Source organism: Mugil cephalus, chromosome 22 (genome assembly GCF_022458985.1).
Source record: "Mugil cephalus isolate CIBA_MC_2020 chromosome 22, CIBA_Mcephalus_1.1, whole genome shotgun sequence".
In the NCBI taxonomy this organism is placed as follows: Eukaryota; Metazoa; Chordata; class Actinopteri; order Mugiliformes; family Mugilidae; genus Mugil; species Mugil cephalus.
The window spans coordinates 5,094,080-5,116,357 of record NC_061791.1 but is presented as its reverse complement, the minus strand read 5'-3'; the positions used below and the strand labels follow the sequence as shown (position 1 = coordinate 5,116,357).

General features: G+C 42.1%; 1 protein-coding gene across 2 annotated transcripts in view; it reads left to right on the top strand.

Annotated features, from left to right (window-relative positions):
• Positions 1–22,278, top strand: part of chrm2a (cholinergic receptor, muscarinic 2a) — a 68,319-nt gene that overhangs the window by 14,146 nt on the left and 31,895 nt on the right. For both annotated transcript variants that reach the window (XM_047575897.1, XM_047575898.1), the window contains exon 2: positions 14,096–14,246. The gene's annotated coding sequence lies outside the window, so the exon portion shown is untranslated. The remainder of the gene's footprint in view (positions 1–14,095; positions 14,247–22,278) is intronic.

Below are 22,278 nucleotides of genomic sequence, written 5' to 3'. Positions count from 1 at the left end.
TGCCACAGGTTTGATGCTGGGAAAATGTTAATTAGCAGCTAAATTTACCCCGTAAATAGCCAATTAAATCATCCGGTACTTGGGTTTTAATGCCAAAATACGCAGCCACATCAGCCACAACATTATGACTTGCAACAAGTCCTGGTATTAGTCTGTAGTTCCTGAGGGTTGGAGAGTTATTAATTCTTACTGTGTAGTAAGAAGGTGAACTATGAGCCACATATTAGCTAGTTTTTTTGATTTTTTTCCCCCCAATGCAGGAGGTGTTTTTAAAAAAAAGATATTTAAGGATGTAACAATGGGACTGATCTACTTCCTACTCTTGCCATTTAAACATAACCTAAGGAGTAGGTGAAACTGCAATATGAGGAGTGCCAGCAAACTTTTACTCAGAAAAACTGTCTTAGCTATGGGCAAAGGTGAAATTCTTTCCACATTACCGGGGAACCACATGTACCGTTTCAATTAGCGTTGGCATATTTTGAAGGCAGGAATTAAAAGAACTTCCTCCTTTCCGTTTTTGCCACTTTCAACCCGTTGCCCAGTCATTGATAAATGGTTATGGGCGTAGTTTCACGCTCCCCTCTGCTTGTAGAATGAAAAAGCGGTTCGTGACAGCGGAGCCATACAGGTCATTTGGCTGAATGTATTGCGTACGTAGGTTGAAAAACACTCAAGAGTAAAATGTGAAAAATGTTTCAATTATGGCGACTCTTTCCCCAGCAGAATTCTGCAAACGTAACCAGTGCTGCGAAAAGACACGCGAGATCTATCTTGGAAAAAGAAGGAACTGATTTTGCTTCGCCCCTTGAAACTACTGTTTTTTTTGTTTTTCTTTGTTGTTGTTGTCGTTTTTTTTTTGTGGTTGCAACAGAACCCATATATGCTGTGCCGCTCATTTCACCGGGCAGGCACCCACAGCTAGGAAAAGCTGCATCCGTCATGCAAAGATCATCCCCCCACACTGTCTCTTTGATGTAACGGCTTGGATCTGCTCGGGCAACATGGCTTCATTCGCGCAATTTTCTCCACGGAGGGACGTGAGCGCGAGAGAGGGCTCTGCTGCCGCGGAACCGCTTCCTGAAAAATGCATCAAACTCCCCGCGCGTGAGGGAAACGTTATGAGACCAGGTGTAACGCAGCCAAGTCAATCAATTTCCAATTAAGCCACGCTCCTCAGTCATCCATAATTCTCTTTTAGTATGTAACTTGCTTTTTAATCTTTTCGTACAGTTGGTGTACTCAACCCTTGCACCCTCTGTGAGAAATGTCAACGAATGCAAGGGAGGAATTAATTAAAAGGCGGTCTGTCTTATGGATAATGTTGATTTCCCTCCGTGATAGAAAAAAAATAAATAAAATAAAAATTACACGGTTAATTCATTTTAATTTAATATATGTGTTCGGATCAGGATGGCAGCACCACTGATGCCCAACCCACTCATTTACTGTTCAAAAACTCCTGAGATTTATAGTGGTCTTCCACTCGCCCACATGAATAATTTATTACTCAATTTATCTCTCAGGCAAACCCCAACCAACTCTCACTGGTGTAATACTCTATTATGCAGGGCTGTAAAAGTAAAACTGCGTTAATATATTTAATCCAAGTCCTGGGTTTTGCAGGCAACTTCTGTCTTTCCTCTCTGGCTCTTGTTGTTGATCTGTTTTCCTGGATTGGACACGGCACACAGAAACAGATGGAGATGAGAGTGGCTGTGTTTTTTGTTGTTTTTTTTTTTTTTTTCCCAGGTGAAAGCTGTCAGTTCGGAGAGTGTGACTGAGCACGTCTCCCGGGCTGATTGATTAAGCCGTCCCGACTTGCTTTTCACTGGCCTTGTGCCCATTCCTCGAGCCAAACTACACCTGCCCGGCCTGTCAGCTACTAAAGTTATAACATCATGAGGCCCCTCATAAGGAACCTCCATTGTTTTGAAATGAAGGCACATCAATTTCACAAGCTTCACTGCCCAGCAGATGATTTGTGAGTGCTATTATCCCCTGAAATCGCTCTGGAAAAAAAAATGCAGTGTGAAAACAGGGACTGGTGGTGGGGGAGGGGCTGGAAGAGCTTTTTGGTCGCATGGAAATGGTCCATTGATTGTGAATGTAACCATTCAAAGCACAGACTGTATAAAGATGGATGATGGAACTGCTCCTCAGAAGTGAAGCCAAAGCAAGCAGAGCTCCCCCTGCTGACTGGCTGTAATATAAGCTCCACCTCCTTCGTGTTAGTGGGTGGGACTCGTGGTAAACTAAAACACTAAAGGATGGTTTGTCAATTTAGGTAAATAATGTAATGTTGATGCATCGTCAGTTCTTTGGATGAGTTTCATTTGAGTTATTTGACGCCATAGAAACAGGATGTGACATAATGACTGACGACAACCAGTTGCCATGGCAACTGCTCGATAAAGTGGTCCAGTGGGGCAGAGTGATGTAATGATGATGAAAATGAACCTCCTCAGACCTGAGCTTTAGTTTGCTATGCATTTTTAACTTCTCCATTTGCCTTTATTTGGGATTAGTAGGACCTAAGAGCTATAAAACTAAGCATCATCTTTAAACAGGAAGTAGTTTTCGGGTAAAAAAAAATGTCCTCATGCGTGGACACGGGAATTATTTCATTCAATATTAGAATAAAGTTACCAATATGTAACAAAATATGTTAATTTTCATGTCTGAACATTGCTGTACAAGAACAGACTTGCAAATTATGAAGTCCCAATGTCCTCAATCGAGTACTTGCTAATTAGCAAAGCTATATCTAGTTACTATTGATAGAATTTGCCAGTAATATTAAACCAGAAAAGTTAATAAACATAAAAAAGAAGTTTGAACTGTAAAAGTTGATGACTCGTGTGACTCCACTCTTGGGTTACTTTGCCTCAGTTTGGCCAATGGGAGGAAGTGGGGATGCGTTGTCCATATTTATATACAGTCTGTGTGTCAGAGCAAGAGCAAGGTAGGGGTATGAAGGAAATCTGAAATGTGGAAGCACTTAATTAACATGACAGAAAACGAAAAAGAAATAGAAAGAAAGAGAGAGCAAGAATAGGGAGGAGTGACCAGTAACCTAGTATCGGAATCAGCGTGCAAGCACTTCTACTTGTAGCGGCGGCGCAAACAGGTCGGACTGTCATCCAGCTGACAGTGAAGTTTTCATTTCCAAGCTTGACTAATTCATTATAAAGCCATTTGAGTGCCAGAACTCTACGCTGTTACAACCCGAATCCAAGAAATGGAAAAATGCTGACTGTCTGAAAAAAAAATCATTTCAAATTTGCCCACAGTGGAGGTAAATGCAAAAAATGTATTCCCACTTCAGCACCCATTTAGCAGGAGCGGTTCAATTTGTCTGAAGCGTCGACCAAGTTAGCAAAGAAATAAGCAGATCGCTGATAAGGAACGCTCATTAATCAGGCCTGCGCAGCAAGTGGAGCTGCGCGCCATCCGTTTTCCTTTAAAGGAGTTTGACTTTCTTTTTTTTTCTTTTTTTTTTTTTTTTAAAGGAGAGCAAAGTCGTGCGAGAACAAAAATCTCTTTGGAGGAAAGCATCGCCGCGTGCTTTCACGCAAACCAGCCGCCGAAGCACAATACGTGGTCAAATGTTAAAGTTATCAGCCGAGTGCAGAAGTGAAGTAGCCCGTTCACAGCCCCACTCTCCGCACCTGCACAGACGGATTTCAGCGGCAAAGCCCCTCTATGACAGCACCGAGCCATTCTGCCCGGCTGAGATAAAACATAACACTTAAAAAATAAAAGTTAAATAATCAATTCCAAACGAAATGCCCGGGTATTAATCTAGAGCGGGCTGCAGAATGGAATCTCCCAGGAGGATTGCAAAACGATTTGCTCTGAGAATTTAGGACATAATTTGCAGCCCGTGAAAACATATAAAAATTTAAAAAAAAAAAACTATAAACCTACATTTTCAAAAACACTAATATTTTATCATGCTTTTATTCATTGTTAAATTTGCTCAGTGACTATGCACAGCCTTGAGGCTTTGTTCATGATTATAAAGTAAAATTCTCTGCAAAGAGAGATTCTCCCCCCCTCAGTGAACCCGCTTTTGCATTTGGCAGCAGATCAAAAGAGAAGAATATTTACATTAATACGCTAATAATGACAGGTAAGTATCTAGCCCCTTAATGGACACTAGTCCCGTTTCTTTTCTGGAAACAAGTCAAGCAAGTTCCTGATGTGCTGCACCCACACATGTTGCTATTTAAACCTAAGCTTCCCACCAGTGTCTCAGAACTGAAAAAGCTACTCGGATGAGAGGCGAAGCGTCTTCTCAAAACGTCCAGTTCCCTTTTTTAAAATGGTTTTTGGAAATGAAGAAAAACCTCTGTAGTCTGACAGCATGACCACCCAAATGGTTTCAGATTCACTCAGTCTTTGCTTTATTATAATCAGTTCCTATTATTCATGGATATGGAAAATAAGTTCATATTTTATGACAGCAGATATATTATGAGGTACGGCTGCTGTGTAAAACTAACCTTCAGGGTGGTGAGACTGCTGGCGTTAGATGTGTAGATAAAAATTAAAGGTCCCTAGGGTTGACCTTTGAAGTTCCATAGAAAATGCTTCAAATCATTTTTGACTCCATGTGGAGAAGAGTGGTACTGGTACAGAAAATGCAGTTACTTAAAAAATATGATAATTCGATACAAATCCAAATGGCCTCATGTCAAAGACAACTTATTTGAGGTCATGTGCTTTGTGTGCCCGTCATCCACCCCAAACATGTTTTCTCCAACTTTCTGTTAAAATCATATGACCTCATTTCTTCTGGAAGTGAAGCTTACAAACTGTTAGAAACTAAAAAGCAACAATAAGGAATTGCATTATCTAAAAATAGTGACATAAAGGCCTCTTGTCATTGGACAAGAAAATTATTTTTGCTTAAATTAGACTCCTTTGCAAACAGCAGTAGACAAGACAGACACCTACTTATTTGTGTTACACCACTTTCTAATGTGCCTGAGGACCCATCAGCTGGTGCCGATGTAGCGCACTCCGAGCTGTCACAACAAATTAGATGGTGCACAGACGTCTGGACATTTGATAATAACATTTCCATCACTTGGGCCTTAATGGACCCTCATGCAGTGAGTGCAGATGTTGAAAGTATAACGTGAGCTCAAGATGTTGTAATGGAAATTTACTGAAGGCTGAAGTTTCCACAACAACGTCCTGCGAATTTCCTCATGTTACACTTTGTCCTATAGATGTTTCTCTTGATATTCTGCTCTGGCCTCACAGCCTCTGTACAAAGGGAGCATAATAGGTCTGGGATACAATACTGAGGAGGCAACGTGTAGAAAACTATGTAAAGAAGAAACTGAGAAAGGACAGGTATCTACTTCACAGACAGTATCTCAGTGCGAAACAGGTCAATAACATTTACATTAATTTAAATTCCACTGCAGCCTTGATTTTGTAACATCAGAAGAAGCAGCGAATTGTAGAAAAGAAGAGCGAAAACCACACCTCTCAGGTCATATCTTACAATTTCTATCGTATGCATTTTGACAAGACGAGTAAATTATCTGCAACACCTGATAACGCATCTAATTTAAAAGCTCAGTTTGAGAAGCAGCCGAAATCACGTTGGGTTTATCCGCCACGGTGATCAACAGTAGTATAAATCCGTGTCTCAAACCAAATGGAATGTCAAACGCACAAAAGAAATGACAGATTCCATCCTTGCATCCGCACATAAGCCACTAGCATCCCCTTGTAACGTCTACTTAACCCGGCAAAAATGCTGCAGCTATTCCCTGCTGTTTGACGTTTTGCAAAAGAAATGTATGATTAAGAAATAACTCTTCCCCAAAATGCGTCTATTGTGAATTTAATCACACGCTCTATTATTGCTGCTATTTTTCCCACAGTGCAGTGAAAAGAAATGCCATAAGACTCTCACGGAGCTGCCGTGCAATTGTCTAGGTTCCATCCCGTGACTGGATTTGTCAAATGCAATCCCAGAAAATGGATGATTAAAAAAAAAAAAAAAAAAAAAAAAAGTAGCAGCACTGCACAAAAAAGTCCAGTCACTTACCTTCAAGATTAATGCTCGATCAAAGCGCGACGGTATTCAAGCTAATCTCCTTGTAAGGGATCCTTATGGAGTGTCTGATTGGGTGTGACATGCAAAGCTGATGCTATCAGTGTCTTGTGTTTAGAGAAGTGCAGCATGTTGTTGGATAACCCGTCTGAACCCTCTTCGTGGGTTCTCTTCAAACTTTTAGCCTACATCCGTTTCATCCTTCTGTTAAGTCTTGGCCAAGAAAATGATTTTCACTCAACGGGGTGAGTGAACCATATAAAAACACAGATCTATGTCCAGGTGGTGGTTTTATCGAAGGGGGCAAAGACTAAATTTATGCGTTGTGAACAGTTAAAGAAATTGGATTTTTCCATTTCATTTGAAAATCTCTGGCTTTGTACAATAATAGTTTTCAAGCTTATTTATTGGAGTGCACACATACAAAAAAAAAAAAAACATCTCAGTCTTTCCATCTGCAGATTCTGATCAAATTGTACCCTTTTGCTTTGAAAGCCAGAGAGGTATAACAAACAAATTCATGTTATTTGCTGTACTTATTCTCCATTTTCACTTTCAGACAGCCTGTGAGCACGCTTTCGTTTGATTTAAAAAAGGCGACACAACAACTCGGGCAAAAAATAGAAAAATGCAGCCTCTTATTGCGCTGATGTTCGGTGATACTCCTGTTGGGGTGAATGTCTGGTTGCAGCCTGGTGAAAAGTGCCGAGCTGCCCTGAGTGCGGCGAAGCCTCGAACCCATTAACACAACGTTGTTATGCTCCGATACCGTCTGCACAGAGATCACGCTGGGTAATTCAAAGGAATTAATAAACATGGTGAGGATAAATAGCACTGTTCCATAAGTCATGAGAATGCGTGAGGACATGTGATTACTAGTTGTTTGAGATTAAACCTAAATAAAATTTCAGTGGCGCTCAAATGCCGTTATGCAAACAGTGAGAGGGTTTATCTTGATTGTAAACACCATGACATCTGTGAGGACGTCCCATCCACTGTCTCAATGGCTCACAATGTGAAGGTACCAGTTTAGCCTTTTGAACACCAGTGCATGCAGGATCCAGGATGAAGATCAGTGATGCACAGTTGCAGAAATAGAGGGTCTGAATTTTTAGATGTTAGATAACAATGAGCTGGCAGGATGGTCCGAAAGTTACCGTGGTACTACAGAATAATGAGAGAGTTGGCTGCTCGCTCAAAGAATCTGCTGCCCTCATAATGTTCAAAAGAATAAGGAAGTATGGGTAAAGGAGGGAAGGCTATAAATAAGCTACAGCTGCATTTCCACCGAAGATACCTAGAACTTTAAATCCTAGGAATGGTCTGTTCACCATAGACCCACAACGGTCAGAAAGATTAATCTGTATCTATGACCACCTTCCTAATGCCGCATCCCCTGTGTGGAGGCCTTCTGCTGTTTTTCATGTTTTTTTTTAAGTTGTTCCTAAACCATGTTTGTGTCGGGCTGCATCCTGCTGGGGATGGCTGCTGCTACCAAGGAGTGTCATTGCTATGGGGTGGGGTGTGGATGTCAAGGTAACATCCACATGAATGCCACATCTAAAGGTTTCCCAGAAAAACTTTGTCATGTACTTCCCCTGTCAGGGGTCTTAATGTTATGCCAGATCAGTGTATAGTACATTCAAGCCACTGCAATTCATTGTGATCTTTGCAAATGCGTGAGTAGTAGTAGTAGTAATAGTAGACTGAAAACATACAAATTGTTACACTAATTTAAAAAAAAAGTTTTAAACATCTGTGAGCTTAACTACGTAATAGGAGTTTCTTTGGTACTTGCTCAGTGCAGCAAACCTCACCTCGCAAGTTCATATATTTTATAAAAGTACTATCCACCGAGCAGGGACATTTTGACTGGGAAAATCATTTCTCCGGAACTTAATTTAGATCTTGGTCCTCGTGGTGGAAAGGCAACGAGTATCTCATTACCCACCTAGTTCCTAAGCAATTTATGAGTCAGGCTCTGGAGTAAAAGCCCCAGAGAAAAAAAATGAAATATAACTGAAGACCTAATCTTTGTTCAGAAAGAGATTTTGAACATTTCCTCATACTTCTTTCTGAAAGACAGCCCCCAACAAATATTGGCTTCCCACGCTAAGCTCATAGATTTTCCTTGGTCTTAAGAGGTTCCAGATTTGCCATAGGAGTAATTTTCTATCTTTGTGGAAATAAAACACTGTAGAAACTTTCCACACTCTAAAGAGTCCAGAAGCATTACAAAGCTCCCATCTGCACTCAGCTCTTAAGGGCTTAGCTCAATGGGTGCATAAAAAAAAAAAACAACAAAATAAATGCATTTTTTTACTGAGCAGTTTTCTCTGGCATGTTGTGCTGTTTTCTTTATTATCTTATACTTTAGTTTTTATTCGATATAAAACAGCTGGTTGCGTTCTCCACTAATTGCAGTGTTTTGATCCCCAGTTCTTCTTCTTTTTCGTCCAAGAGGCTTCCTTGGTTCTAGCCAATACTGGCAGGGTTGTTCCAGGTTTTATTTAGGGTCTCCCCATCGGTGGTTACTCACATGAACAAAGGCCCGTTAATGACCCGTCGCTCACATGAATCAAGGTTCGAAGGGTGGTGAAACCGCCCTGAGGAGGGACGTCAGGACGGCGTTGTGTGCGACTGATTGGTGGCGCCATACCTGTAAGCCTTCCCTTCTGTTTTGAGATGGCTGTTCCAGTTTAACACAGATGGCTTCATTCAGTCCTCTATGAAACCATCTGTCCTCTCTGTCTGGAATGATTACGTTGCCATCTTCAAAAGAGGGCCTTTTTTTCCTTTAGATGCAGGCAGAGTCTTGCCTTGAGGACCTGTCTACTCTATTGCACCATGCACCAGTTTACTCTCCATTATATGAGCACCATCCTTCCAGGTCATAGTACAGTATATCTAAGGCAGATGGCTTTGTTTGATCGGGGTTTTGCATTTCTTAGCTTCTGTTTGACTGTTTTGGCCCTGGGGTGAAACTACAGTTCATTTCCAAGGATTACATTAGACTAACTTGGCATCAAGGCCAGGTACTGTTTTACAGTACCTCTAATTTATGTTCCTCTTCCATCCTAATAAAGATCTGCCTCATTTCTTGCACCAATGGTGCTTTATTTTAAACTCGCTTATGCTACCCAGAGAAAATGTGTGCTGCTGAATTCTTTGTCTGAGAAGTTATAAAAAAAAAAAAAAAAAGCTTAGAGGTACTTTAGTTCCTAGTTGGAGTACTTTAATAAATGCACCACAGATTACATATTTAATGGGGTGATTGGCGCAGATGACTCGTCATTGAATCAAGACAGACATTGTGATGGCAAAGCCCCTCGTGCAACTAATCAGAATAACATTGTTTACTCGCTGCCAAAAAAAAATCCTTCAGTGGTTTCCCTAATTAGCGCCGTTTGCTCCGAGTGCCACTATGCTGGGACATGCTGCAGAGGGAGATGAGAAGAAGGCAGGCTTGCGAGTGCAAATAACGAAGCAAACTCAGTGGTCTAACACTGAATCCCCCTGGCCTGAGGGTAAACAGACATGCTAATCTCTCCATCTTTGTTTGGTTTGGGTTCTTGCACATCCGGGCAGCGCCCACATCCATGGCCGTCACATGTGCCGCCACTGCTCTGCTGTCTCTCAGGAGAAAACGTTTGGCTTCACATGCAGGTGTAAAAACATCCGCCCACTGGGCAGGAAAAAAAAAGAAAAAAGGATGTCTATATTGGTCAAGATACAGATTTGATAAATGCTTGCAGTTGTCTGCGTTATTTTGATTCCCTGATCAATCAGAGGACAACATTTAGCAGCGGAAGACGCCTATAGATCCATCATGTATGTTGGCAGCATACTGTGAGTCCGAGATGCAGGAACACTAGAGGGTTGATGCATTGGCTTGTAAGTGGGCTGACAGACAGCCTATCAGACAGTTACATAATCAAGATTTTTTTATTATTATTCAGACACATGTCCCAGTATTGAGACCTTTGCTGAGAGTGGATAATGAAGATCCAGTGGAGATGTCCACTGAGATCTATGACCAGGTCCAGACTTTGAGGAGCTATTCCTCCCTCCTCTATAGCTGATGTTGCAGTAAAGCAACAGCCCACACTTAAAGCAGGGCTTCAGCACTTGCAGTCAAGAGACACCAACTACTAGGAAACTGCATTATGGACGATCCCTTTGGAGTATTTAAAAATGGAAACACTGGAAGGCGTATTTTATTACTTGCGTTTTCGATGAGGTTTCTCCAAAGTGCCTCCGACAGTTCACAATAGCGGGAGCATGTCATCTTATGGAGATGCAGAAGTCATCAGACATAAAACAGCAATTTCACAGAGGGGTATACTGAGGCGAAGTTGTGATAAGGGAAAATGTGATATGAAAGCTTTCATCTCTGTGGAAATCAAATCAAGTGTGGAAAGTACCTTCTCTCATGTTTTTGTGACCTACATACCATATACACTGTCACCCATAAAAGTTGGAATCAAATATTTTTAGCCCTTCTCATGAAATGATTCTAACAGAGTGGTTTAGTTTTGATAGATCAAGTATTTATCTTCTCAAAATCGTATTGGTCACTCTCTCCCAAATTTCTAACTGATGTGTCACGGTGTACTTTCATCAGGTTTGTGATATTGTTTTACGTAGTATTTAAATGTATATTGTGAGACAAGACTTTACCAGAGTTACAGCTCAGTAACACATTTCAATGTAAACGAGTACAAAGCACAACTGCATTGAAATATTGCTTTTATTTCGCGAAAATCTGTAATGGAAAGCTAGCGGATTACTTTAAAGCTATAATGTAGAACTTCCTACTTCTGTTGGTGAGAGTAACTACAAAAACACTGTTGACACATGCATGACATATGACTAAAACCTAGTACTCTCCAGCATGAAACAGCAACAACCAAAAGTGTAGCAGAGAAGCTGAAGTTACAAAAGTAACCTAGGTTCTATGAAAAAGGGAAGTGACGAAAATCAGATTATCATTGGGGTGGCATCCGTCTTTAACTCTGTAAAATAGTCATTGCTGGCTCATAAACCAACCAGGAATGTTCATCTTCAGATCAATTTCTTCTTCCATCCTTTGAATGCAGATATATTTTTTCCTTTCTTGTTTATATTAAAGTGATTTCATAGAACCGTGGTTACATTCATAACTCCCTTTCTTTGCCACACTTTTAGACGCTGCATTCTCCATCTGTGTAACCGTTTCTCTCTTTAACTCTGCCAAACATTATTTGCTGGCTAATGTGAAATGACATTCCTAGTAACCTGCCATTTGAAATGCATCAAGCATTCATTTAAACATTAACTCTGAAAAATAAATCTCTCATGCATACTTGCAACCGTGACCCTGAGTGTAAGCGTCATGTTGTTTACAAGAAAACATCATATCTAATTTTTTTTTTTTTTTTAAATAGAACTGCTGCGCACGTGCCGTCATATTAAAGCAAGCTCTGGTGGTTGGTTTATTATGTATCCTTCCTCCTTCCACCTATGCTCCATACTTCAAATTTAAATTAACTGCCTCCATAAGTGATCTCACACAGACTGCCTTAAAAATGTCTCTTTTCGCAGCTGCTACTCGCAATCACGCATCTTATCTCATCACATCAAGAGGTTATCAATCTGCTGGACATTAAGTGAAATTCAACAGTAATAAAAACTACAGCAAGTTCTCATTTCGTGAACATATCAGGGAGCAGCAGAACGACAACCACTTTTATTCAGCGTTTGGGCTATAAACGCAGCATTTATCAGGCAGAACCCTCTTGGTGGAACATATGCCAACAGAATGTGTTTTTGGAGACGTAATCAGATGTAAATGCGATTTAGTTGGCAACACAGCGGCTCCATTATGTATCTTGGTTCCAGCTAGAAGAAAATCAGATTGTCCACACAATAAGTCGTATAAATTAGTTCCGTTTCAAGATCCCTGAAAGAAGATTTGAAAATAGCTTAGAGAAAATAATCCCGGCTTCCGCAGCTAAAAGCTTGTACACTAACCAGTAAGTGGCAAAACTCATTCCTATATATTCACAGGGCTTAGACACACATAAAGGTTTTATGGTTAGTAGGCCCATTCTTTACCGAACGTTCAGCTCTCCTCCATGATGACAGTATACTGCGCAAGTTGGTCACTTTATTAAATAAGAGGTCCCCCTCTCCAGAGGCTGAGGTAATTCTTGGGAGATTACAGTGATAGAGTGAGTGTGGATAAAGACTACCACCTGACTGTCCTCAGAGACAAAACAGCGTTTTATAACCTTGGATATTTTTCACCGTCTCGGAGAAGAAACTTATCGTAGGTCGTGGCACCCTATAGCCAATCAGTCTGAAGTATATCCTGGTCGCATTTTTTAAGCCTTACGTAACATTTATTCAGAATTCTCTGATTTGCTCCCGAGGAAATGGTCTCTCATCATAGTCCCTCATCATAGTCTCGCAGTTATACGAAGGATTTGCATCGGCTTATAGGTCTGCCGAATTGCTAGGAACCTTCAAATCATCCTGATACATGATTAGAGAACACTGAAGTACACTTACGTTCATGCGACGTCTGATCAGACTAACGGCGCATAATAAATTAATTAGAGCACCAGAGACAAAGATCATTAGGCAGATTTACACCATGGGGAAATCATTTGGACAATCTACTGTCTAACTATGTGAGACCTCAACATCCTCCAACTTTCTGCAAATCCTCCCCTCACTAAAGCCCCGCTGGTGTTCCAGCAGAAACAACCTTCCATTTCTTCGAGGCAGCCGTTCCTAGTGAAAGCCGGTGTGATTCCTCTGCCGCCTTGTGTTCTGTGATTAGTCACAACAGTGAGTGGCATGCTGCACAACATAATTGGCGATGTGTCCAAGCAGCGAGGTGGTATAAACAAAAAGTTGTTATCATGACAATGCATCTCTTTAGCAGCTCAGACTGGCTTAATAGGATAAACCCTGAGCCCCGAGGCCACAGTGTTTAGTACACTATCACCTGCTCCAGACTTTCCCTCAGCTTCTGCAGCTGTTATTACTCTGCCTCGGCTTTAAAAGCAGGTGTGACACAGTTTCGTTCTAGCTCTTCACATGCTAAAGCTTGTCGCAAGTTGTTTTTTTAATAAATGTGCAAAGAGACCATGAAACTGCTCCGGCTCCTGCAAGGTGCTCTGGCTAAAAGTTGAATTTAAACACACGTTTTGCCCTCTTAGATCATCTGGTCTCAGGGCCACACAGGGGCGACCATCATTTCCTTTGGTTGAGGTGCGGGATATGTGCATTATCACAGTATAAGGGGTGTTACAGGTCCGCAGGGGTGCTACAACTTGCAATAAAACCTAAAATCAAAGGTCTGTTTTCCACCAACACCATTGGTTCGTGATGACCAGTGCAGAATTTTTTGGAACAGTGTGTTGCACTTTTTAAAGTAAACATTTGGTGTCAAAATTGGGTGGAAAGTCAGCAAAATGGAAATGTCAAAGCATCAAGGTTGAAAACCCCTCAGGGCAGACGGTAGGAATTGAAATTCATGAATCATCGCACACTTTAAGTTTAGAACCAAGTGCTTTTGTCCTAGTGTTAACCTCCGATTATTCATTTCCAGATTTTCAAAAGAATCTTTGACCTTTTGGGAAGGTTTGCCTTCCCTCTGAAAGCTAGATAGGAAATAAAAAAGGCCACACTTGTAGCTTTGCATAAAATATTAGGTTAAAGCCAAGAGTCGGTAAGCTCCATGAAGCATTTAACCAGCCATAGTGCAGAACTTGTCTACACTTTTCTGTTTTGTGTATGGAATACATTATGTGATTCACAGCGAGTTTAAGACTTTGTGCACAGCTAGGCAAACCCATACCAGTCTTCAGGAGAAAGCATTGCAGAAGGTTGGCGTAGCTTACGATAAAAAAAAAAAAAAAACAAACGTTATATTCTCGCGCATGTCATAGAAATACTTCGAAAACATCGAACGTAACTGGAAGCCCTTTGCTCATTCTTGTTTGTCTTTGCTCTCTTTTTGTGCAGTGGCCATGGCTGTTAGCCATGAAGCAGGAGCCAGATACGCCCGTCACTTCCTTCCGTCCGAATAGGCCTTCCTGGCGCTACGTCGAACGCGCACTCTCTCGAATATGTCAACCAAGCGCGAGGACGCCCAGCAGACTGCTTAGCGCTCGCTGTAAGTACAGACACACTCTGACTTTGCATTGACGGAATGTTTAGTCATGACATTCGGACCAAGATAAGCCTCAAAGGAGATGAACTCATCCTTTGCCCTGAGTTCAGAATGAGTCATTATGTTCATCTGTCCAGATTTTGAAGTGAGGTATCACGCATTAATGTTAAATGATCACTCCTTTACTGCTACATACAATCTACATAAGAGGCATGTTTTCTGAAGCTGAATCAACCCAGGAGGCTTTGCATTAATCATGAACATTTAAGTCCACTATCATATGCAAGGTTTAACCTGTTGAATGTGAGGCAGCCTGTCACATAAAATACTACGCGAGACTTTGTGCTCTCAAGTTCTGAGATGGTTTAACGTACATAAAATCCTTCAGCCCTTATTTAAGCAAGTCTATGATACATTTCCCAAACTTGTCAAAGGAATTAAAAGAACCCGACCTCCATTGAAAGATTCAAAGTGAGCTCTGCGGAGTGCTGAGCTCTCGGGAGGATTTAGAGCACTAGGTGGGTGGGGTTAATTGTGCAATGAAAATTCAGATCATCTCAGGTAAGTAGCTGTTCATTGTAATGCAAATCGGACTGGAAACATATCTACCCTTGCGGTATTTACCACAAGTCATTTGACTTGTAAGAGCACAGCGTTACAGAAAAGCCCTTTTTAATAAGACGTTCTGAAGGATTCACAATCACCATATTTGAGCTTTTGAAGCTTTTCTATCCTCATTAAAATCATCATTATCTATGTTTTTTTTCTTTTTTTCCTTTTCATTTGAGCTTTGTTCAGTTCACTGGTTCTGTACACACACAGAATGGTGGATGGTCACCTGTTAGCTTGTGAATATTGAAGAGAATTTAGCATTAAGCATAGCAGAAAGAACAACAGTGTATTTAGTTTAGCTTAGATTGTGGAGACCAAAGCAGAGGCAAAAAAAAAAAAAAAAGACCTAAACCCTAACCCTAACAACCACAACAGTGACACTAAACAATCCTTAAAGTCTTCTGGTGGACAAAACCGTTATCAATATGATGAAAGGCAGGGGTAGGATGGTACTGATTGTGATTACAAGGCATGAAATAACATAAAACCACAAACTGCATAGTGCTGCAGGCAGCATGCAGCAGAAATTAACTAAATAATCTATTATAGTATAGGTTAATGCATAGGTCTTCAACAGGGTGGTTACAAAGTCTTTAGTTGATTAGACTTTTATATACATTTTGTTTTTTAATTTTGCCCCACAAATTTCTGGCATGGCCACCCTACTGTTGCACATATTTGAAATAAAAAAAGAATATTTGAACCTGTGTATTATTTGAATAGCTTAGCACTGAATGCAAAATGATGATAATAATGTCTATTTATAAATAGCACTAGGCTGAGTTTAATATAGAACATGTAGTACGATAAAATGTGGCTTTTTGTTGCCAATTAAATTACAGTGTACAGGCATTTACATCTCTGGTGTAAGACTGCTGCTTCTGACTGATCATCGGTTCATTGGGCTGTTTGAAGTTTACTCATAGACTCCGTATCTGCAGCAATGTTTTCTCATCGTGACCGTTTTTTGTGGGTTTTTCCACTGGCGTTTTGCATCGCAACAGGCTCGAGCTCCAATGCAAATATACTGTATAGACAGCGACTGTTCCATCAATATCGCCGGTGATTCAGTTGCGTACGTTTCAAGGCTTGATGACTTCTCCCCCCCGTCAGTCTCCCGTTATTAAAATATTTGCACGTTTGATTAGACGGGAACAGATTTCTGAAGGGTGTGTTCAGAAGTTTCAAAAGCCATCAGATCAGATGTCGGCAGCCCGTGCCAGACCATCTCCTGCAGACAAAAAGGACACCGTGTACAGCCGTGTTCGGGCACTTGATATCGACAGTCGGTGCTTCTCACTCGAGGGCCACGTGTGGACATTATCAGCAGATGTGGCATCCGTTTGATGCGGTTCCACCAGCAGCACTGTCAGAGCTCTCCCTGTTCAGAACCATATCTCAAATACAGTTACGGCTCTTTGAACTGAGATTTTGTGGAATGTGCTTGCCTCTCATTTGAATTCATGTCTTTTTTTTGGTTCAAGTGACCGCATATTCATCGGTTTACTTTGATTTTTTTTTTCCCTCTTGTGCACATGTTTGTTCACAACCTCCCCCTGAAAGGGCTGTCAGGTCACTTCTGTGTCAAGCGAGCCAAATCTCTGGCACAGATTAACAGAAGAGGGCAGCGGGCAGCCTTCGAGGGCCGACAGCAGTGGGAGCAGTCACACCAATTAGGAACCGGCAACTCGACCACCCTGCTCCTACGTTCGCCCTGGCTGGTCCAAGATAACGGCGCGGCCACACCGGCTCACACGGACAGGCATGCAGCGGTTTGCGCTCGCCGCGTACCCTCTCATGACTCGGTAGCTAATGCATATGCAACAGAGCTCCAAACATCATCCATTAGCTGCAACGGGGGCTTGAGCCGTGGCTAGAAGTGTCAAATATGCATGAAGGAGTGGAGGTCTGCGCCTCGCAATCCCAGAGGCAATTAACACAATCGTTTCCAGGGCCAAGCACCTAGATGCTCGCACCAGACCACTCTGTCTCTGGGCTTGTAGAATGTTCTTTTAGGTAGACTAATTTACAGATGCGTTGGCCAGAGGCTCGCCATTATGGATTGGACCCGTCTCGAAGCCGACGGCTGGCAATGCATTGAGAATTGTCCAGGGTGATGTATGGGACTGTGGGGACAACATATACACGCGGATAGAAAACACGGCCAGAACACGGCGCGTAAAGATCGCGCCGCAACCGCTAATTGCGCTGCGGCGCTAATTGAGCCGCGGCGTGGGGGTTTGATATGCTAGTTTAAATTGCGGGTTAATTCTCGGATTACGTCGTGTCGCAAAATTCAACAGCAACAATGCATGCTCGGTGCTGCAAGCGTGTTTTCAGGAATACCCGTAGACCCATTGCAGAAAATATCATCGGTGGCCCAGCGGGGACGCTCCCTCGGAGTGCGTCCTCCTCTTCCTCTGTAAACTGTAAAGCATTTAATTCTACCTCGCTTTTGCCGTCGTTCCTTCTGCAGATGTTTTTAGCCTGCAGTCAGATATTGATTGAAATGTTCAGCTCGGCGTGAGGGGGAGGAAGGGGGGGGGGGGGGGGGGGGCTGCTATTCAGAGGCATTTGGTTGGTTGGGAAGCACTATTGATTGCACTTAAAGTGACAAGATTGAGGAGGCCCACTTTGACACGTTATCCCTATTGCCGCCAACAGACAAAGTGCGGGCCAGAGGAGCAGTGCCCATTGATTTCTGTGATCATGAACGGCCTGAGACCCATGAATCAGCCGGTGCAAGCAACGCTGCCTGAAAAATAAGTCAACAATTTTTCATAGCGCTGCGCTAATGTAAGGACTGACAGCCTGTTTGATGTAAGACGTCAGAATGTGCATGAGGGCTTTTCATTACCATAGTATTTACTTGTCAAGCTGAAGAGTCCGCACAGCTCTGGCAATCATATCTTGCATGTGTGTGTGTGTGTGTGTTAAGCATGCGTGTAGACTGGTGGTATATTTGAGGAGGCAGGTTTTGCGGGTAGCCGGTTTGGGCATCTACAGGATTCTGTTGTGCATAATTCACCGGCTGAGGCTTGAAGCTGATACAGCCTCTCCCCTTCTTATGATCATCCATCAGGTAAAATTGCTTTCTTCTAGCATTAGGCTGTCAACAAGAAATAACAAATGTAGCCATGCAGAAAAAACACATGATTACAGGGTAATAATGCCCCGAGGTCAAGAGAATCTGACCTCATTCAGAGCTGCTTGTTGGAGGAAGCGAGCGAAACACAGGTCGAATTAGATGGCTCATCTTCGCGCGGCGTCTCTTCTGTGTTGTTTAATCATTTTCGGCGCACGTTTTCTTGCAATTGAAGCCAATTTCAACCGGGATGTTCTCAAACACCGTTGTCGAAAATTTGTCTCTGGTGGTTCCCCTTGACCACTGCTCAAAAAAAAAGAAAAAAGAGCCAGCAGCAGAGAGAGAACTGCTTTGGGCCCCACATTTTCTCCGATTGATATTGTGTAAATCCATCACTATAATCTTCCAGGAAATTGCACAGGCGTTTTCCAGAGGTCTAATCGCGATGCGGGTGCATTCTCGGCGCGAGAAGGAGTGAGAATGAGGGGGAGAATTAAGGAGGAGAGGCAAGACGGATGAAAGAAGGACCGGGACTGGTCCAAGACGAGCGTATGAAAAATACAAAGAGATGGTTTGCCAGATTGCGGCGCGTTTGAGGAGAAGGAAAGCACAAAAATTAATAAGTAAACAAGATACAGTAATTGAATGGGGGGGGGGATTGTTGGACACGCTTCAGTGATTGCAGTTTCTTCCATCCCAGTGTTCCCCTTCCGCTGTGTCGCCTGCAGGTCTCTGGTTCCATGTGCTGCATAGCCAATTACCCATGAAAATAAGACAGAGAAAGCCAGTTGCAAACGATTTACACATACTGAACAAGCAAAAATTCAGAAATCTGGATGCATGTGCAAAGACAAATGTTAAGTATGTCGCAAATGAGTTTTCATTGTGCGTCATGATAATTATATCACGGAATTCAAACAAAAGACTAAACTGGGGGAATTGGTTTATTTTCCTCCCGTTATGACAACGGTGTCATAATGTGCGCAAGCAAGCGCAGCATCACAGCAAGTGTTTTCCAATGTCGTCATGTGTTCTGGGGTTGACTACATTTGGTAGACGTCGTTCTTTGCGGGGGAAAGATGATTTCAATGAATTAACTTAGGGAATGCAACAGTAATGACTGTCAGGCATGGACTATATATAAATATGAATAACGCCACACCACTTCCTTGCTTTGGTTAAACTGCCGTTTTGCCAGGGATACAGGCGGTGCCATCTTGGACCCAGTTTTCTTTCCACCTGTCACAGTCTGAATAAAATTACTGAATAAAAACCATCCTTGAACGTATATTTTAGTGTTTTAGTTCAACCTAAGCCCCATCCACAAACATGTAGGGGGTGGAGCTTGTGTCCTACACCGCAGCCAGTCACCAGGGGGCGCTCCATTTGCTTTGGCTTCTTTATACAGTCTACATTGTCACACGGGGATACCTTGTTTCTCATTTTCTCAATAACTGAACGGAGATATTTTATGAATTACAAACCAAAGTCAGATTTTTTTTTATTTTGGTTTATTTTTGGTTCTCGGTTTTATGAAATAAAAGCCAAATCATTTCTACATGAAAAAAAAGTCCTTCACCCGGAAGACCAGAGCTCAGCTTATGGCCGCAGTTTACAGCAAAACTGAAACAAGTGTCTGAGAGGCACGCTCCGGCTTGACAAGTCGAACGTGACAGCAGACTCCGCTAAGCCTTGGGTAGATTTAGAGCGTGCTAGTGAACAAACAATGCAGAGATGCATAAAAAAAATTCCTGTAACGACTTCGTTCTGTTTAAAATTCCACCTTTGATTCATTTTATTTGTTCTGGGTTTTTTTCCCGCCCTTCCTTCTTCCCTCAGATTCTAATCAAGACACAGGAGGTATCTGGGAATTTATGTGCATACATACATCTTTAATATTACAAGTATGAATTTCTTTGACACGGTAATATATTTTAATCATCCAAGGATTGAAATGTGGATTCAAATGAGCAGGTTTTCCAGCTGGGTGGGATTAACGGTGCTTCGCTAAACGTGCGCAGAGAGCGGCTAAGCAGTGTGTAGGATCGTCACAAGCCCATCTGCGGGCTTGTATACCTTGTGTTTATTTTGTGTGTAACTACCCGCGTGTAATGAGCATCTGACCCTTTGTGGGTCATTTCCCTTCTTCGTTTTAATTAGGTTGTAAATGTCAACATGTGAACCATTGTCGTCCACCATGTGAAGCGTGTGCGCGCTGACTGTTGCGTTTGCCTCGCTGCCGTTCGTCTTTCGTCACATGTTGACTCTGACAATTACCGAATGTAAATGGCTCAAAGGCAGCGCCAAGAATAGCTACCTGAGGCGCCTCTCCCTTCCTGACCTCCATTCCTCCCCAACATGCATCTCAACACCAGTGGGGGATGTGTCCTGGCAACCACCAATTAAGGCCACGTATCCTTCACAGAAGGGCTATTGCTTAATCAAAGCTCTGAGAATAATGAGCTAAAGTAAACAGTAATTACTGGAACCAGGTCATTGATTACAGTTCTGTCTTTGACGTGCCCTGTGGGAATCTCCATGAACGAAAATATCTCCAAATATCTGCTTGATAGCAATGTGTGACCAGGCTTGCGTGAACTATTATTCATAGGGCTTTCAGCTACACATATGTTGCCAAATTCTGCTGCATTCAGCTGTGGAGATTGATAATAGGTAGAGTCATCCAAATCAGAGCAAATGTGTAGGAATTACAGCAGTTTTTATGAACCGTACCCCGTCTTCAGAGCCTCAAACCCTTGATTTAGGTTCTACAGCTACATCCAGTTTTGCAGAAATGGTGCACAACATGGTACTAATAAGGTTGAGATGAGATTCCCAATATTAATTTCAAGTTTGTGACCAGGCAGGAGTCATTGTTGCTTCCTTAACTTTGCCGTCAGACTAAATTTTGATGTGAAATACTGTTAAATGTGGCTCGATTTCCTAGGTATACTAAGGCTTTGCTCAGGACCTTGAGTCATACAACTGCATTTGTTCAAGCTCAACGATTCTTTTCTTGCATAAATCTCCCCACTTATACGCCAATCAGCCACAACATTAAAACCACTGAGAGAGGAAGTAAACAATATCAACCATCTTGTGACAATGCAGTGTTCTGCTGGGAAACTTTGGGACCTGGCATTGTAGTGGATGTTACTTACACATTGAGCACCCACCGATATCAGACAAGGCACCACCACCCTATAGCAATGGCACTCAGGCACAGAGACACACACAAAAACAGTTTAGAGAGTCACGCCTAACAGTGCTTCACCAAAGAACACCCAGGCAGGGACATTACCAGTATATTTATCCACACAGCAGCGGAGGTGGTGGTGGACAATTGGTGTCATGTTTGTGCACCATTTCTCGTAACGGGTGGCTGGTTCACGTGAGCATTACAGTGGGAATGTGATAAGTCTGCTCTGTCATCATTAGCGTCCATTGAGGCCATTAGTGATAAAATAGATAATCTCATAAAGGACGAACATTAGCCCTCAGCTCTCATGCGTCGTGCTGTATACTGAATGCGCATTAAACAATCATGAACACTCTACGAGGGGAAGTCATTTTGCATTTCTACCAAGTCGGAAAGATTCTCAAGCGCCGGGATTTGCATACATGTTACAGCCAGTCAGTTTGTGGGTGACATCAAAAATGCAATTTTCTGCGTGACTTCACACTCTTCATGATGTCAGCGGTGCAAAGGAGAGACAGTGTATGCCACCTGTAATTGCATTGCTCCTGACATTTCTCATGATTTCCACCGCTGGTGCAAAAGGTGTAGAGTTGTTACTGACAAAAAAGGTCAAATTTCAATAAAATAAAATGCATCACACTAAACTTTTTCAGTCATATCTCGTAGCCTCGAGAGTTGGACAGTAAAACATTAACGTCAGTCGTAAAAGCAAAGCAACTGGGGACCAGAAGAATTCTAAAAAAAATGTTCATAAAAACAGTAAGGGGCATTGCAGTGGAGATTTAAAAAACACTAGCAAAAAGTCTTGAGGGAAATCAATAAATCGTTTCTACCACGAGACTACGGCTTGCTCCGAATGGTACTTGCTGTCACAGTAAATTTATGAAATGGCTTTATTCATGCTGCTGGAAAAAAAGGCAAGTTGCTGTGACGTTGGCAATATGAAGCTGTAAAGTGACGCTCGGCCCAAAAATCTAAAGTTGGAGAGTCCTCCAATGAAGTGATGAAGCCCAAATGATTCATGTGTGTTTGTTTTGCCAGATTTGATCACAATGATCACTTGAGCTACAGTTCAGCAGCGACTATGCTACAGTGAAATAACTTAAACCTATACAGGGAATTCATTCTAATACTTGGAA